Source organism: Salvelinus sp. IW2-2015, linkage group LG13, assembly GCF_002910315.2.
Source record: "Salvelinus sp. IW2-2015 linkage group LG13, ASM291031v2, whole genome shotgun sequence".
NCBI lineage: Eukaryota > Metazoa > Chordata > Actinopteri > Salmoniformes > Salmonidae > Salvelinus > Salvelinus sp. IW2-2015.
This window is the reverse complement of record NC_036853.1, coordinates 2422728-2443286: the sequence shown is the minus strand read 5'-3', so window position 1 is coordinate 2443286 and position 20559 is coordinate 2422728. Positions and strand designations below refer to the sequence as shown.

Below are 20559 nucleotides of genomic sequence, written 5' to 3'. Positions count from 1 at the left end.
GTTCTGCCCACACATTTTCTATAGGATTGAGGTCAGAGCTTTGTGATGGCCACTCCAATACCTTGACTTTGTTGTCCTTAAGCCATTTTGCCACAACTTTGGAAGTATGCTTGGGGTCATTGTCCATTTGGAGGCCCATTTGCGACCAAGCTTTAACTTCCTGACTGATGTCTTGAGATGTTGCTTCAATATATCCACATAATTTTCCTGCCTCATATGCCATCTCTATTTTGTGAAGTGCACTAGTCCCTCCTGCGCAAAGATGGTCACTGGGTTTGAAGGTAGGCTTGAAATACATCCACAAGTACCTCCAATGACTCAAATTATGTCAATTAGCCTATCAGAAGCTTCTAAAGCCATGACATAATTTTCTGGAATTTTCCAAGCTGTTTAAAGGCACAGTCAACTTAGTGTATGTAAACGTCTGACCCACTGGAATTGTGATACAGTGAATTATAAGTGAAATAATCTGTCTGTAAACAGAAMATTTGTGGAGTGGTTGATTAACGAGTTTAAATGACTCTAACCTAAATGTATGTAAACTTCCGACTTCAACTGTATGTTACCATTGCCAAAGCAAGTGAAGTAGATAATAAACAAAAGTGAAATAAACATTACAAATGAACAGTAAACATTACACTCACAAAGTTCCAAAATAATAAAGACATTTCAAATGTCATATTATGTGTAAATAGTACAAAAGGGAAAATGAATCAACATAAATATGGGTTGTATTTACAATGGTGTTTGTTCTTCACTGGTTGCCCTTGTCATGTATCAATAGCTCACAAATCTTGCTGCTGTGATGACACACTGTTGTATTTCACCAAATAGATATGCAAGTTTCTCAAAATTGGATTTCTTTTAAAATTTATGTGGATTTGTGTAAGCTGAGGGAAATATGTGTCTCTAATATGGTCATACATTTGGCAGGAGGTTAGGAAGTGCAGCTCAGTTTCCACCTCATTAAGTGAGTAGTGTGCACATAGCCTGTTTTCTCTTGAGAGCCAGGTCTGCCTTCGGCGGCCTTTCTCAATAGCAAGGCTATGCTCACTGAGTCTCTACATAGTCAAAGCTTTCCTCAAGTTTGGGTCAGTCACAATGGTCAGGTATTCTGCCACCTTGTACTCTCTGTTTAGGGCCAAATAGCATTATAGTTTGCTCTGTATTTTTGTAAATTCTTTCCAATGTGTCAGGTAATTATCTTTTTGCTTTCTCATGATTTGTTTGGGTCTAATTGTGTTACTGTCCTGGGGCTCTGTGGGGTCTGTCTGTGTTTGTGAACAGAGCCCCAGGACCAGTTTGCTTCGGGGACTCTTCTTCAGAATCAAATCAAATTGTATTGGTCACATACACATATTTAGCAGATAATATTGCGGGTGTAGTGAAATACTTGTGTTCCTGGCTCCAACAGTGCAGAAATATCTAACAATTCACAACAATACACACAAATCTAAATTAAACGAATGGAGTTAAGAAATATATAAATATTAGGACGAGCAATGTCGGTGGCATTGCCTAAAATACAGTAGAATAGAATACAGTATATACATATGAAATTAGTAAAGCTGTATGTAAACATTATTAAAGTGACCAGTGATTCCATGTCTATGTATATAGGGCAGCAGCCTCTAAGGTGCAGGGTTGAGTAACTGGGTGGTAGCCGGCTAGTCATGGCTATAGAAGCTGTTTTTGATGCACCTGAACGGACCTCGCCTTCTGGATGGTAGCGGGGTGAACAGGCAGTGGCTCGGTTGGTTGATGTCCTTGATGATCTTCTTGGCCTTCCTGTGACATCGGGTGCTGTAGGTGTCCTGGAAGGCAGGCAGTGTGCCCCCGGTGATGAGTTGGGCAGACCGCACCGCCCTCTGAGAGCCCTGTGGTTGTGGGCAGTGCAGTTGCCGTACCAGGCGGTGATACAGCCCAACAGGATGCTTTCAATTGTGCATCTGTAAAAGTTTGTGAGTGTCTTATGGGCCAAGCTAAATTTCTTCAGCCTCCAACGCTGTTGTTTCTTTTTCACCACACTGTCTGTGTGGGTGGACCATTTCAGATCATCGGTGATGTGTACGCCGGGGAACTTTTCACCTTCTCCACTGTGGTCCCGTCGATGTGGATAGGGGCGTGCTCTCTCTGCTGTTTCCTGAAGTCCACGATCAGCTCCTTCATTTGTTGACGTTGAGAGAGAGGTTATTTTCCTGGCACCACTCCTCAGGAGGCGTGCACACCATCCCTCGCTTTGTTATGGTATTGGCCTAATTCTGCTCTGCATGCGTTACGTTGTACATAGAGGATATTTTTGCAGAACTCTGCATGCAGTCTCAATTTTGTGAATTATTGGTTGGTGAGCAGACCCCAGACCTCACAACCATAAAGGGCTATGGGTTCTATAACTGATTCAAGTATTTTTAGCCAGATCCTAATTGGTATGTCGAATTGTATGTTCCTTTTGATGCCATAGAAGGCCCTTCTTGCCTTTTCTCTCAGATCATTCACAGCTTTGTGGAAGTCACCTGTGGTGCTGATATTATATGTATTTTTTACCTTTATTTAACTAGGCAAGTCAGTTAAGAACAAATTCTTATTTACAATGACAGCCTTCACCGGCCAAACGGGGACGATGCTGGGCCAATTGCGCGCCTCCCTATGGGACTCCCAAACACAGCCGGTTGTGATACAGCCTGGAATCGAACCTCTCGGAGGTACAGGCAGCAGGAGGTTGAGTGTCATTCTACACCACTGGATCATCTGTCAGGATATCAGCGGAAAGAGACATCACCTCAGAGTAGACTACAGAACAGGAGAGGGATTAGGTTAACTTCTACCGAGTCAGAAACCCGGATCCGGGAGCACCCCCCACCCCCCACCAGTAAAAAAGCTGAATAGCATAGCTAGCATAGCGTCACAAGTAAATAGTAGCATCTAAATATCATTCAATCACAAGTCCAAGATACCAGATGAAAGATCCACTTCTTGTGAATCCAGCAATCATTTCTGATTTTTAAAATGTTTTACAGGGAAGACACAATATGTAAATCTATTAGCTAACCACGTTAGCAAAAGACACCATTTTTCTTTGTCCACCATTTTTTCTCTCCACCAGTAGCTATCACCAATTCGGCCAAATAAAGATATTATAGCCATAACCAAGAAAAAACCTCATCAGATGACAGTCTGATAACATATTATTGTATAGGATAGTTTTTGTTTAGAAAATGTGCATATTTCAGGTAGAAATCATAGTTTACAATTGCACCCACCATCACAACTCGACTAGAATAAATACAGAGAGGAACGTGTATTACCAATTTACTCATCATAAAACATTTCATAAAAATAGACAAAGCATAGCAATGGAAAGACACAGATGTTGTGAATTCAGACAATATTTCAGATTTTCTAAGCGTTTTACACGAAAACACAATAAATCGTTATATTAGCATACCACATGTGCAAACGTTACCCCAGCATGAATTCATGCAACGGGAGCGATAACGTTATGATCACCAAAATATATTAATTTTTTCACTAACCTTCTCAGAATCTTCCGATGACAGTCCTGTAACATCATATTACAACATACATATAGAGTTTGTTCGAAAATGTGCATATTTAGCCACAAAAAAACGTGGTTATACAATGAGAATAGTAGCTAAACTGCCTTGAAAATTGTCGGGCGCTATATTTGAGAGTGATCTAGTCTAATCGATAGCTAATCATAAACTTGACTAAAAAATACAGGGTTGACAGGAATCGAAAGACAAATTAGTTCTTAATGCAATCGCTGACTTACATTTCTAAAATTATCCTTACTGTGCAATACCGGGTCCGCCAAGSGAAGCTACACATAACAAAATGGCGATATATGCGTTTAAAATCTTTCAACAGAACAGCGATTTATCATCATAAATAGTTCTTACTGTGAGCTGTTCTTCCATCAGTATCTTGGGCAATGTATCCTTTCTTGGGTCTAATCTTCTTTTGGTCGAARGATGTCCTCTTGTCCTTCGAAATGCCCACTAACGTTCGACCGGGACCCCGAAACGTGCCCGGCGCTTCAAAGTGCATCACAAAGCAATGCCTCAAAATCGCACTAAACGGATATAAATTGCTATAAAACGGTTTAAATTAACTACCTTATGATGTCTTTAACACCTATAACGAGTAAAAACATGACCGGCGATATATAAGTGGCTAAACCAACGCTTGGAAAGAGAGCCAGTGCGACGTCCATCTCGCGTCAGGCGCAGCAGGAAAAGAACGGTACATCCGGTCTTTCGCGTTTTATACGGGCCCTGATTGCGCAATCGACTCCATTCAAATTGTCACCTCTTACTGACATCTAGAGGAAGGCATGGGCAGTGTTTGTATCCTCATAGGATTTACAGGGACTTTAAAACTGACCTGGGACCAGAGGCCAAAATTTCTGAAATCTCACTCCATATCAGGAAAAGTGCTGTAGAATGAGTTCTGTTTCACTCAGAGACATAATTCAAACGGCTATAGAAACTAGAGAGTGTTTTCTATCCAATAATAACAATAATATGCATATTGTACGAGCAAGAATTGAGTATGAGGCAGTTTAATTTGGAGACGATAAATGCTAACGTTGAAACAGCACCCCCTATATTGAGAAAAGGTTAATGAAGGTTAATGAAGTGTGTGTGTGTCTGTGTCTGTGTGTATGCGTGGATATGTATGTACGCAAGAGTATTTGTGTGTGCGTATGGCTGCGTTTACACCGACAGCCCGATTCTGATATTTTTCCCACTAATTGGTATTTTGACCAATCACATCAGATGTTTTCATATCAGATATTTTTCTGTATGTTTGAGTGTGTGTATGCGTAAGTATTTGTGTGTGTTGATAGGACTAGTTGTCAGGAGATCTGTAATAGGTCTGCTCCATCAGTGAGGTAATGCCTACAGGAGAACAGAACACAGCTGTGGGGGGTTAGGTAGTCACTGGGGGAGAGAAAGGGGGAGGAGGGATATCTGGGGGGGAGGTACCATGGGGATAGGGGAGAGATACATAATCCCAGGCCGTGAGCAGGCAAACAGGCCCAAATCCCACTCTTACACTAGCCCAAGCCAATGGCATGTACCATATACTCAGCAGGCTCTGCTCACACTTATTGGTCTGAGGCTAAATCACACGACTAACAACATCGGACATTTTATAGAACACAAAGCCTTCACTAGCTCATCCTGGAATATCCAAGGCCTGAGGTCATCTGCCTTTGGCCTAAAGAGCAGGAACCTGGACTTCAAAGAAATCAGAAATACAAGAAACATGGTATACAGGAGATGGACTCACTGGTTACCCTCTAGGTTACAGAGAGCTGGTAGTCCCATCCACCAAACTGCCAGGTGTGACTCAGGGGCTATGCTAATTTGGTATAGAACAGACCTAACTCAMTCTATTAAATGAATCAAAACAGGAACAAAAAACAAACAGCAAATACAAATCTTAGAATCAACTAAGATTTGTAATCAGACCCACTGGATTCTCCAATTACATTGAATGAACTACAGGACAAAATACAAACCCTCCAACCCAAAAAGGTGTGTTGGGTTGATGGTATCCTAAATTAAATATACAGACCACAAATTCCAATTGGCTATACTTAAACTCTTTAACATCATCCTCAGCGCTGGCATCTTCCCCAATAATTGGAACTAAGGACTGATCACCCCAATCCACAAAAGTGGAGACAAATTTGACCCCAATAACTACCGGGGGATATGCGTCAACAGCAACCTTGGGAAAAACCTCTGCATTATCATTAACAGCAGACTCAAATCAAAAATCAAGTCAAATCACATTTTATTGGCCACATATACAGTGGGGAGAAGAAGTACTTTGGAATTACACGTGCGATTTTGCAGGTTTTCCTACTTACAAAGCATGTAGAGGTCTGTAATTTTTATCATAGGTACACTTCAACTATGAGAGACGGAATCTAAAACAAAAATCCAGAAAATCACATTGTATGATTTTTAAGTAATTAATTTGCATTTTATTGCATGACATAAGTATTTGATACATCAAGAAAAGCAGAACTTAATATTTGGTACAGAAACCTTTGTTTGCAATTACAGAGATCATACGTTTCCTGTAGTTCTTGACTAGGTTTGCACACACTGCAGCAGGGATTTTGGCCCACTCCTCCCTACAGATCTTCTCCAGATCCTTCAGGTTTGGGGCTGTCGCTGGGCAATACGGACTTTCAGCTCCCTCCAAAGATTTCTATTGGGTTCAGGTCTGGAGACTGGCTAGGCCACTCCAGGACCTTGAGATGCTTCTTACGGAGCCACTCCTTAGTTGCCATGGCTGTGTGCTTCGTGTCGTTGTCATGCTGGAAGACCCAGCCACGACCCATCTTCAATGCTCTTACTGAGGGAAGGAGGTTGTTGGCCAAGATCTCGCGATACATGGCCCCATCCATCCTCCCTCAATAACGGTGCAGTCGTCCTGTCCCCTTTGCAGAAAAGCATCCCCAAAGAATGATGTTTCCACCTCCATGCTTCAGGTTGGGATGGTGTTCTGGGGTTGTACTCATACTTCTTCTTCCTCCAAACACGGCGAGTGGAGTTAGACCAAAAACTCTATTTTTGTCTCATCAGACCACATGACCCTTCTCCATTCCTCCTCTGGATCATCCAGATGGTCATTGGCAAACTTCAGCAGGCCTGGACATGCACTGGCTTAAGCAGGGGACCTTGCGTGCGCTGCAGGATTTTAATCCATGACGGCGTAGTGTGTTACTAATGGTTTTCTTTGAGACTGTGGTCCCAGCTCTCTTCTCAGGTCATTGACCAGGTCCTGCCGTGTAGTTCTGGGCTGATCCCTCACCTTCCTCATGATCATTGATGCCCCACGAGGTGAAATCTTGCATGGAGCCCCAGACCGAGGGTGATTGACCGTCATCTTGAACTTCTTCCATTTTCTAATAATTGCGCCAACAGTTGTTTCCTTCTCACCAAGCTGCTTGCCTATTGTCCTGTAGCCCATCCCAGCCTTGTGCAGGTCTACAATTTATCCTGATGTCCTTACAGCTCTCTGGTCTTGGCCATTGTGGAGAGGTTGGAATCTGTTTGATTGTGTGTGACAGGTGTCTTTTATACAGGTAACGAGTTCAAACAGGTGCAGTTAATACATGTAATGAGTGGAGAACAGGAGGGCTTCTTAAAGAGAAAACTAACAGGTCTGTGAGAGCCGGAATTCTTACTGGTTGGTAGGTGATCAAATACTTATGTCATGCAATAAAATGCAAATTAATTACTTAAAAAATCATACAATGTGATTTTCCCTTCGGATTTTGTTTTAGATTCCGTCTCTCACAGTTGAAGTGTACCTATGATAAAAATTACAGACCTCTACATGCTTTGTAAGTAGGAAAACCTGCAAAATCGGCAGTGTATCAAATACTTGTTCTCCCCACTGTACATGGTTAGCAGATGTTGCGAATGTAGCGAAATGCTTGTGCTTCTAGTTCCGACAGTGCAACAAAATCAACACGTGATCTAACAATTCCACAACAAATACTTAATACACACAAATCTAAGTAAAGGGATGGAATAAGAATATTTACATATAAATATATGGATGAGTGTAACGATATGCGCTGAGTCGGGAAGACAGTTCAGGGAGTGAGTGAATTAATCAATATACGAAACACGAACAACGCACAGACATGAAACTGAAACAACGCCCGGGGAAGGAACCAAAGGGAGTGACATATGTAGGGAAGGTAATCAGGGAAGTGATGAGACAAGGGGAGTCTGATGATGCGCAGGTGCGCATAACGATGGTGACAGGTGTGCGCCATAACGAGCAGCCTGGTGACCTGGAGGCCGGAGAGGGAGCACACGTGACAGTACCCCCACCCGATGTGCGGCTCCAGCCGCAGGACCCCGACCAAAGTGACGATCCCTTTTGCAGACTGCTTACCTCTGCTGAGGTGCGGGAAACCTGTCAGTTCGGCTGAGACGCGGGAACATGGCGACCTAGATCACCGGAGAGAGAGCATACGTGACGGTACCCCCTCCCTAGTGCTTCCTGCTGCAGCCGCAGGACGCCAACCAAAGAGACAATCCTGGGGATCAGGATCGGACCGGTCACACCTGCTGATTAGCGGGAACCTGTCGCAGGCTGGAGCGCGGGAACCAGACAGACCGGCGATCCGGCCGATGCAGGGGAGCCCGGCGATCCGGCAGAGGCATGAAAGCCCAACGATCCGGCTGAGGCAGGGGAGCCCGACGAGCCAGCGGGAGCAGGGGAGCCTGGCGATCTGTCTGAAGCATGAGAGCCTGTGGTTGCTCCCGGACCCGACGTCATTCCCACCTTAAAAAAAAGAAAATACACACTCCCTGATGCTTCCCTTAGGTGAGGCGTCATTCTGTAGCGATGTGCGCTGAGAGTCGGAAAGCACCTTTGTTGGGCCCCAGTGTTGAGGATCAGCGAAGAGGAGATGTTGTTTCTACCTTCACCACCTGGGGGCGGCCCGTCAGGAAGTCCAAGACCCAATCGCACAGACGCATACCTTTCCTCAGCAAAAACAATGTACTGCGCAAATGTCAAAATTGGCTTTTTACCAAATTACCATACTACAGACCACGTATTCACCCTGCACACCCTAATTGACAAACAAACAAACCAAAACAAAGGCAAATTCTTCTCATGCTTTGTTGACTTCAAAAAAGCTTTTGACTCAATTCGGCATGAGGGTCTGTTATATAAATTGGTGGAAAGTGGTGTTGGAGGAAAAACATACAACATTATAAAATCCATGTACACAAACAACAACTGTGCGGTTAAAATTGGCAAAATAAAAACATTTCTTTCCACAAGGCCATGGGGTGAGACAGGGATGCAGCTTAAGCCCCACCCTCTTCAACATATATATCAATGAATTGGCGAGGGCACTAGAACAGTCTGCAGAATCTCCAGTCAAATGTCTAATATTTGCTGATGATCTGGTGCTTCTGTCCCCAACCAAGGAGGGCCTACAGCATCACCTATATCTTCTGCCCAGAATCTGTTAGACCTGGGCCCTGACAGTAAATCTCAAAAACAAAAACAATGGTGTTCCAAAAAAAAGGTCCAGTTGCCAGGAGCACAAATACAAATTACATCTATACATTACATCTATACCGTTGCCCTAGGGCACATAAAAAAACTGTTCATACCTTGGCCTTAACATCAGCGCCACAGGTAACTTCCACAAAGCTTTGAACGATCTGAGAGACAAGACAAGAAGGGCCTTCTATGCCATCAAAAGGAACATAAAATGTGACATACCAATTAGGATCTGGCTAAAAATACCTGAATCCATTATAAAAACCCATTGCCCTTTATGGTTGTGAGGTCTGGGGTCCGCTCACCTACCAATAATTCACAAAATGAGACAAACACCAAACTGAGACTCTGCGTGCAAAATTCTACAAAAATATCATTTGTGTACAATGTAAAACACCAAATAATGCATGCAGAGCAGAATTAGGCCGATTCCCTCTAATTATCAAAATCCAGAAAAGAGACGTTATATTCTACAACCACCAAAAGGAAGCGATTCCCAAACCTTCCATAACAAACCCATCACCTACAGAGAGATTAACCTGGAGAAGAGTCCCCTAAGCAAGCTGGTCCTGGGGCTCTGTTCACAAACACAAACAGACCCCACAGAGCCYCAGGGCAGCAACACAACTAGACCCAACCAAATCATGAGAAAACAAAAATATAATTACTTGACACATTGGAAAGAATTTACAAAAAAAACAGAGCAAACTATAATGCTATTTGGCCCTAAACAGAGAGTACATAATGGCAGAATACCTGACCACTGTGACTGACCCAAAATTAAGGAAAGCTTTGACTATGTACAGGCTCAGTGAGCATAGCCTTGCTATTGAGAAAGGCTGCCGTAGGCAGACCTGGCTATCAAGAGAAAACAGGCTATGTGCACACTGCCCACAAAATGAGGTGGAATTCTGAGCTGCACTTCCTAACCTCCTGCCAAATGTATGACCATATTAGAGACACATATTTCCCTCAGATTAAACAGACCCACAAATAATTTGAAAACAAATCCACTTTTGACAAACTCCCATATCTTTTGGGTGAAATACCACAGTGTGCAATCACGGCAGCAAGATTTCTGACCTGTTGCCTCAAGACAAGGGCAACCATTTTAAATACAACCCATATTTATGTTGATTTATTTTGATCTATTTGCACATCGTTACAACACTGTATATAGACATAATATGACATTTGAAATTTCTTTTTTCTTTTGGAACTTGTGTGAGTGTAATGTTTACTGTTATTTTCTTTTCTTTTTTCACTTTTGTTTATTATCTATATCACTTGTTTTAGCAATGTAAACATATATTTCCCATGTCAATAAAGACCTTAAATTGAGTTGAAATTGAATTGACAGAGAGACAGACAGAGCGAGAGAGAGACAGAAGGAGCGAGAAAGAGACAGAGAGACAGAGAGTGAGCATGAGAGACAGAGAGAGACAGAGACAGAGAGACAGAGAGAGCGAGCATGAGAGACAAACCCTCACAAATTTTTACAGATGCACAATTGAAAGCATCCTGTCGGGCTGTGTCTCCGCCTGGTACGGCAACTGCACCGCCTGCAACCTCAAGGCTCTGCAGAAGGTAGTGCAGTCTGCCCAACTCATTACCGGGGGCAAACTACCCGACCTCCAGGACACCTAAAGCACCCGATGTCACAGGAAGGCCAAAAAGATCATCAAGGACATCAACCACCCGAGCCACTGCCTGTTTACCCCACTATCATCCAGGCAAGGTCAGTACAGGTGCATCAAAGCTGGGACCGAGAGACTGAAAAACAGCTTCTATCTCAAGGCCCATCAGACTGTTAAACAGCCATCACTAGCACATTAGAGGCTGCTGCCTATAGGCATAGACTAGGGATCACTGGCCACTTTACAGTCTGGCATTACTCATCTCATGTGTATATACTGTTTTCTATACTATTCTATGGTATCTCATTTACTTAATAATGCTTACATATCTTGCATTACTCATCTCATATGTACATACTGTTTTCCTGTACTATTCTACTGTATCTTAGTCCGTTACGCTCTGACATCGTCTAAATGCATTCCTACTTAGATTTGTGTGTATTGGGTATATGTTGTGTAATTTGTTAGATATTACTTGTTAGATATTACTGCACTGTCGGAGCTAGAAGCACAAGCATTTCGCTACACCCGCAATAACATCTGATAATCACATGTATGTGACCAATAACATTTTATTTGATTAGAGAGAGAGAGAGAGAGAGAGAGAGAGAGAGAGAGAGAGAGAGAGAGAGAGAGAGAGAGAGAGAGAGAGAGAGAGAATATAACATGCTATCACATTCAACATATTATAGTCAACATGCATACTATTCACATTAACAGAACTTTCCATTACATATACTGTAGCTCTTATATTTGAAAACGTGTTACTGTAAGTTATTAAGCATATCCTTTCAGACTTTCAAACCCGTTCAAACATTGACAGACCATGGAGATGGCAGATGGCTTTCCTTTAGGTGTATTAGAAGTTGACATTTTTTAAAGACAGAATCATAATGTGTTCTTGTGCATTTTACCCGTCTCTGTCTGTACGAGCCCTAAATGTGCTGTACTGTACTGTAGTGCCGCTCCCTCCCTTCTGTCAAGTGTGTCCTGGGGTGTGAGACAGGCAGGCAGGTGGTGCAGCTCCTTCGGCGAAACCTATCCTTGCCCTGCTGTACTGAGACAACCTAACCTAACAGACTTTACAGGCAGGCAGGTGGTGCAGCTCCTTAGGCACAACCTATCTCTGCTGTGCTTTGAGAACCTAACCTGACACACTTTATGGGGATGGAATGAGGAAGAGGTTATTGAGCCCTATCTCCTAACTAGAAGAGGAAGGAAGCTCTCACTCTGCCACTAAGAAACACATACACTATACCACTGTTTTGCATAGGTGGAAATACCAGGGTTGTGCGTTAGGTAACAACACCATCTACATAGGCGTACAGAGGCCCATTATCAGCAACCATCACTCCTGTGTTCCAATGGCATGTTGTGTTAGCTAATCCAAGTTTATAATTTAAAAGGCTAATTGATCATTAGAAAACATTTTTGTAATTATGTTAGCACAGCTGAAAACTGTTGTTCTGATTAAAGAAGGAATAAAACTGTCCTTCTTTAGAATAGTTGAGTATCAGGAGCATCAGCATTTGTGTGTTCGATTACAGGCTCAAAATGGCCAGAAACAAAGGACTTTCTTCTGAAACTTGTCAGTCTATTCTTGTTCTGAGAAATGAAGGCTATTCCATGCGAGAAATTGCCAAGAGACTGAAGATCTGAGTGGGATGCACAAGTGCACAACTGAGCAAGAGGACAAGTACATTAGAGTGTCTAGTTTGAGAGCCAGATGCCTCACAAGTCCTCAACTGGCAGGTTCATTAAATAGTACCCGAAAAACACCAGTCTCAACGTCAACAGTGAAGAGGCGACGACGGGATGCTGCTCAACTGTATATACAGTTGAAGTTGGAAGTTTACATACATTTATACCCTGAGTACACTGCTCGCGTCGCGTGCGCGAGCGTTGCAAAATAAATTTAGAAATCTATATTATTGAATTATTGCACACACATATTATCCACACTGCTCTCGCGCGCCAACGAGCGTCTGCGTTGCCAAGGGCTAAAATAGAAGTAAGTTATATTTGTGACGCAGATCGTGCTGCAAGTCCTTCCTCTCCCATCTCCTCATTGGTTTATAGAAGCAGGTACCCACGTGCCATCTCCTCATTGGTTATACTCACGTGAGTGACTGAAAGACGAACGAGGTCGGTGGCGGTAATGCACCTAATTTATGAAAGTTGCCAATCGCAATATAAAGTCCAGAGAAGAAAAGGCCTGGAAGAAGGAGAGATGACTAGAAACGATTCGGTTGACTGTTTTATGTGTGGATAAATTGTCGGAGTAGAGGACCTTGTGCATTTCAGGTAAAATAACAACTCAATGTTTATATCCCAGGACAAATTAGCTAGAAAGTGCAAGCTGGCTAAATTGCCATAAATGTTTAATGCTTTTCGACCTGTCCCCAAATGAATGTAATTGGTTCAGAGTTTGTTTTGATATTTTAACATGCGTGTCGTGATTGCGTTTGGTGTGAGGGGACAAAATACATTTATGCACGATGTCGCACGATGGCCCACGATGGTGCACGAGCGCAGCCTGTTTGGGTTCCGTGTTTGGTTGGAGTCATTAAAACTAGGTTTTCAACCCCTCCACAAATTTAAACTATAGTTTTGGCAAGTCGTTTAGGACATCTACTTTGTGCATGACACAAGTAATTTTTCCAACAATTGTTTATAGACAGATTATTTCACTTATAATTCACTGTATCACAATTCCAGTGGGTCAGAAGTTTACATACACTAAGTTGACTGTGCCTTTAAACAGCTTGGAAAATTCCAGAAAATGACGTCATGGCTTTAGAAGCTTCTGATAGGCTAATTGACATCCTTTGAGTCAATTGAAGGTGTACCTGTGGATGTATTTCAAGGCCTACCTTCAAACTCAGTGCCTCTTTTTGCTTGACATCATGGGAAAATCAAAAGAAATCAGCCAAGACCTCAGAATTAAAATTGTAGACCTCCACAAGTCTGGTTCATCTTTGGGAGCAATTTTCAAATGCCTGAAGGTACCACATTCATCTGTACAAACAACAGTACGCAAGTATAAACACCATGGGACCATGCAGGCGTCATACTGCTCTGGAAGGAGATGCGTTCTGTCTCTTAGAGATGAACGTACTTTGGTGCGAAAAGTGCAAATCAATTCCAGAACAACAGCAAAGGACCTTGTGAAGATGCTGGAGGAAACAGGTACAAAAGTATCTATATCCACAGTAAAACGAGTCCTATATCGACTCATTCAGCAAGGAAGAAGCCACTGCTCCAAAACCACCATAAAAAAGCCAGACTAAGGTTTGCAACTGCACATGGGGACAAACATCGTACTTTTTGGAGAAATGTCCTCTGGTCTATTGAAACAAAAATAGAACTGATTTGGCCAAAATGACAATCGTTATGTTTGGAGGAAAAAGGGGGAGGCTTGCAAGCCAAAGAACACCATCCCAACCGTGAAGCACCGGGGTGGCAGCATCATGTTGTGGGGTTGCTTTGCTGCAGGAGGGACTGGTGCACTTCACAAAATAGATGGCATCATGAGGAAAGAAAATTATGTGAATATATTGAAGCAACATCTCAAGACATCAATCAGGAAGTTAAAGCTTGGTCGCAAATGTGTCTTCCAAATGGACAATGACCCCAAGCATACTTCCAAAGTTGTGGCAAAATGGTTTAAAGACAACAAAGTCAATGTATTGGAGTGGCCATCACAAAGCCCTGACCTCAATCCTATAGAGAATTTGTGGGCAGAACTGAAAAAGCGTGTGCGAGCAAGGAGGCCTACAAACCTGACTCAGTTACACCAGCTCTGTCAGGAGGAATGGGCCAAAATTCACCCAACTTATTGTGGGAAGCTTGTGGAAGGCTACCTGAAACATTTGACCGAAGTTAAACAATTTAAAGGCAATACTACCCAATACTAATTTAATGTATGTAAACTTCTGACCCACTGGGAATGTGATGAAAGAAATAAAAGCTGAAATAAATCATTCTCTCTACTATTATTCCGACATTTCACATTCTTAAAATAAAGTGGTGATCCTAACTGACCTACGACAGGGAATTTTTACTATAATTAAATGTCAGGAATTGTCAAAAACGGATTTTAAATGTATTTGGCATAAAATGCAAATTAATTACTTAAAAATCCTACAATGTGATTTTCTGGATTTTTGTTTTAGATTCCGTCTCTCACAGTTGAAGTGTACCTATGATAAAAAATTACAGACCTCTACATCCTTTGTAAGTAGGAAAACCTGCAAAATCGGCAGTGTRTCAAATACTTGTTCTCCCCACTGTAGTTGGCTACTCAAAGAAATGGACATGAACTTACTGGACACTAAAAGCCAATTTATGCTTGCTTTAAATAATGACAATAGTCACACAATTTGGCCTCTAGGGAGTGCCACAGCTGTGTTGACATCTGAGGTTGATATCATTTCCAGACGGGTGGATAGGAACTTGTAATTGAGGGCTTACTAAGCATTGCTGTGTGTGTGTACGTACAGTACGTTCATGTGAGAGTTAGTGATGATTCATCAAGAGAATGAATTCAGCAGATGCTTTCATCCAAAGCATTTTACATGCATACAACAACTGAGCTACAGAGGAACACATGGCAGGGTTTTCAGCGCTTATTTCCAAATGACCTAGTTCTTCTGCCTCTCTCTCTGACCATCGTGGACCACAGACGCTGGCCTACTGCTAGTTCCACCACTGTAGTCACTCACTCACAGGGTTATAGGAATAACAACTTCCCTCTAATCACAGATCTTGGATCAGTCTGCCCTTCCCAATCCAAACCTCAACCATTACGAGGCTAAAAACAAAACTTTACAATGTAGCTCATTCAGTTAACGATTTTTACTGCAACAATGTAGTATATTTTACAATTGTTCTGTGATCATACCTGAAGAAAATGATTGGCGTTGACATTAGAAAGATAATCTAGATAATCGTAGGATTAGGGTGACAATAACTACATTTTAACTTGATGATCAAAATGATTATTTAGATTTTCACTTCCTAAAACAGAGCAGCTAATCCTCGTTGCTTAGCGTGAGGACATTTGGCCCATAGAAATAAAATCTATAGAACGGGCCTCCCCATTCAAAGCAATGATGGCATAATGGGTGGATTCTATTTCTATGGTTAGCCTACATGTTTGTCATACGGCATCGTAAGGCATCGTGTGTGTGTGTGTGTGTGTGTGTGTGTGTGTGTGTGTGTGTGTGTGTGTGTGTGTGTGTGTGTGTGTGTGTTTGTGTTCTTTCTTTCTCACTGCTCCCCGAGCGAGAACATAGTGTCTTAAGACAAGAGCCGGAACATGCAGATTGTTCAAAATTGGGCGTCTGACATGTCCGGAGGACGTCAGGAAATGCCTTCAGAACTGGCCACTAGGGGCAACAGTGAGTGCTATTGCCATCAAGTTGGCTTGCTAAAGCAGATGGGCATAATCCCATGACTCCAGATCCAACGGTTGCATCTTCAATTCCAGTGATAGACCCTCAGTTATATATTCTTTTTACCCTTTACCCTATCCCAATGCTTAAAGTTAATGTTTTAACCCTTCTCCAAACCTTAACCCTTAACCGTTACCCTTCGAAATATGACGTTTGGAGAAACGGAACGATGCTGAGCAGGAGTAGTCAGGGTGTCAAAAACACTTTGAAATGTGACGTTTGGAGAAACGGAACGATGCTGAGCAGGAGTAGTCAGGGTGTCAAAAACACTTTGAAATGTGACGTTTGGAGAAACATGGATAAACGTCATAATCTGAAGTCAAATTGGTAAAACAACGAGATCTTGTACACACACACTTACACAAAATGGTCTATCCATACTGGAATTCAAAACTCATTATACCATGTGATTGTTGAATACTCGTTTCTGATTGACTTGAAGGGCATTCTAGAGTGTGCATTATTTCCCAACGGTATATCTGCACGGTAGAATTCAATGGCTATAGTTAATTCTTACATGTTCTATGTTTGAGCAAAAGTTAAATTGAAAACATTATTGGCATTGTTGAATTGGATTTTCATAAAAGCAAGCTAGGACAGATGGTTTGGTTAGTTAAACTAGGAAGTCTGTTTGTTTGGTTACCAAGGCAACTACTGTAGCTATCTAGTAAACTGTCGAGCTACTTCAATAGATGTTGAACACAATTCTACCGGCAAATAAACACAGTTCTAGCGGCAAATGTGTTAAATTATAGCCATGGTATGAAAGAGATAATCACCTCCGGGCTCTATGCGTTCTCTGGAAAATAATGCAACTTCATGGAAGGATAGTTCCACTCCGCTAGTTGTACTTTTGACTCATCTATCCATAGAACATTCTTCCAAGATTCTTGATGATCATCCAGCAGCTTCCAGGTGCTTTTTTGGCAAACTTGAGTCAACTTTTTGGATGAGATGGGTCCCATTATGTCTGGCGAAAACCAAACACTGCATTCCACAGTAATAATCTCATACCAGCGGTCAAGCATGGTGGTGGTAGTGTGATGGTTTGGGGATGCTTTTCTGCCTCTGAACCTGGACGACTTGCCTTAATAGAAGGAACCATGAATTCTGCTCTGTATCAGAGAATTCTACAGGAGAATATCAGGCCATCCGTCTGTGAGCTGAAGCTGAAGTGCAGCTGGGTCATGCAGTAAGACAATTATTCTAAACACACAATCAAGTCTACAAGAAAATTGTTAAAAAACAACAAATTTGAAGTTTTGGAATGGCCTAGTCAAACTCCAGACCTAATCCCAATTGAGATGTTGCAACAGGACTTGAAACATGCAGTTCATACTTGAAAACTCACAAATGTCGCTGAGTTAAAGCAGTTCTGCATGCAAGAGTGGGCCAAAATTCCTCTACAGTGATGTGAGAGACTGATCAACAACTACAAGAAGCATTTGGTTACAGTCATTGCATATAAAAGTGGCACAACCAGTTATTGTGTGTAAGGGGGAAATTACTTTTTCACACAGGAGAATTGGGTGTTGCATAAATTTGTTCATTAAATAAAAAAAAAAAGTTTTTTGTTGTTGTTATTTGTAAACGCAGTTTCCCTTTATTTAATATTCGTTTTTGGTTGAAGATCTGATAATTCACTATAAAAAATATGCAAAATTGGAGAAAATCAGAAAGGGGCTAAATACTTTTTCAACACACTGTGTATCTGTGTTCTTTCTATGGAGGGGAAAGGAAGTTTAATAATTGGACAGGGTATTAAGAATCAGTGGGGTTCCTGGAGCAAGCCAGGAACCCCTCAGTGAGATTTACAAAAAAACGAGTGAGGAAGAAGGGGGAACAAATAGCGTTTGACATAACAAACACACTAAATGACCAGGTATAGACCAGCATAGCCCGCTACCCCCCAGGCCCAKGTATAAAGCTCTCCCATTCAAATCTAAGAGAGCAGCATCTCGTTTTGTGCCAACATCCATTAAACTACTTAACTCTATTGAAGTTTGTATTTGTATATATGTGGATATACCCTGGAATTACATAGAATGTGTCTAATCCTTTATACTGTAGCCTACATGTTTTTGTGTTCTATGTTGTTATATGTCTTGTTTGTACCATTCTTCACCATACATGAAGTTCCCTCCCAGGAAATAAGAGTTATTTGAATTGAATTGAATACTCACACACTCCAATACATGCCGCATACTGCACAACACATAAATACAGTGCCTTCAGAAAGTATTCATACCCCTTGACTTAATCCACATTTTGTTATGTTATAGCCTGAATTCAAAATGTATAATATTTTTTTTTACACACAATACTCTATAATGACAAAGTGAAAACATGTGTTTCGATATTTTTTGCAAATTTCTTGAAAATGAAAATGAAATATCTAATTTACATGCTGTAAGTATTCACACCCCTGAGTCATTACTTTGTAGAAGCACCTTTGGCAGCGATTACAGTTCTTTTACAGAGTCTTTTTGGGTATGTCTCTAAGAGGTTTGCACACCTGGATTGTACATTATTTGCCCATTGCTCTTTTTAAAAGTCTACAAGCTCTGTCAAGTTGATTGTTGATCATTGCTAGACAGCCATTTTCAAGTCTTGCCATAGATTTTCAAGACAATTTAAGTCAAAAATGTAACTAGGCCACTCAGGAACATTCAATGTTGTCTTGATAAGCAACTGCAGTGTAGATTTGGCCTTGTGATTTAGGTTATTGTCCTGCTGAAAGATGAATTTGTCTTCCAGTGTCTGGTGGAAAGCAGACTGAACTAGGTTTTTCTCTAGGGTTGTGCCTGTTCGTATAGCTGTATTCCATTTTTTTTATCCCAGAAAAACTCCCTATTCCTTTCCGATGACAAGCATACCTATAACATGATGCATGATGCATGATGATTCCATGCTTGAGTGGTATTCAGTGAAGTGTCGTTTTTGATTTTCCCAAAACATAACACTTTTTATTTAGAACAAAGTTAATTTCTTTGCCACATTTTTTACAGTATTACTTAGGTGCCTTGTTGCAAACAGGCTGCATGTTTTGGAATAGTTTTATTCTGTACAGGGTTCCTTCTTTTCACTCTGTCATTTAGGTTAGCATTGTGGAGTAACTACAACATTGTTGATCCATCCTCAGTTTTCATCCTCATTCAACTTTGTAACTGTTTTAAAATCACAAATGGCCTCATGGTGAAATCCCTGAGCCGTTTCCTTCCTCTCCTGCAACTGAGTTAAGATGGATGCCTGTAGTGACTGGGTGTATTGATACACCATCCATTGTAATAAATAACTTCACCATGCTCAAAGGGATATTCAATGTCTGCTTTTAACATTTTTTACCCATCTACCAATCTGAAAAACCTCCCTGGTCTTTGTAGTTGAATCTGTGTTTGAAACTCACTGCTCGGTTGAGGGACCTTACAGATAATTGTATGTGTGGGGTACAGAGATGGGGTACTCATTAAAATTCATGTTAACCACTATTTTTGAACACAGAATGAGTCCATGCAACTTATTATGCAATTTATTAAGCTTTTTTTTTTTACTCCTGAACTAATTTAGGCTTGCCATAACAAAGGGGATGAATACTTATTGACACAATACATTTCAGCTTTACATTTAACTTTCAATTTTGAAAATGTTCAAAAAAATTATAATCCACTTTGACATTATGGGGTTGTGTGTGTGTTGATCAGTGACACAAAATCTAAATTTAATCTATTTTAAATTCAGACTGTAACACATCAAAATATGGAAAGGGTAAAGGGGTGTGAATACCTTCTGAAGGCACTGTAAGCGCGTACAAATTCTCTAAAGCACACAAATGTAATTTGATACATTCACACTAATATGTGATACATAACACACACACACTTGTTGTTCAGTGTGAACACACACTATCTAATGAAAGACATACTGGTACACACACATTGTTCAGTACATGCACGTTCTAAAACTCAGTGTTTAATTAACATCCCTTCTCTACACACACACACTATAACACACTGTCTATATCACACCCCTCCTCTACACACACACACACACACACACACACACACACACACACACACACACACACACACACACACACACACACACACACACACACACACACACACACACACACACACACACACACACACACACACACTGCACATCAGAAAACATACCCTATTTAATTAAACACACATAGGCATTGGGTGTGTGTTTTGCAAAGGCAGAGAGTGATGTGTTTCAGAGGGAGCGATGTCATCTACTTGTTGTATACACACTGCACATTATAAATCACAAACTATATAATTGAACACAAACACATAGAGATGCAGTGTGTATCTTGCTAAAACCCATAGAGCAGTAGTTGCTGTCTCTCCCTGCTCCAG

The 20559-nt window shown here is 41.4% G+C and overlaps 1 protein-coding gene across 1 annotated transcript in view; it reads left to right on the top strand.

The window, feature by feature from the left end:
* Positions 1-20559, top strand: part of LOC111971971 (dual specificity protein phosphatase 8-like) — a 94751-nt gene that overhangs the window by 53920 nt on the left and 20272 nt on the right. The gene's annotated exons all lie outside the window — the stretch shown is intronic.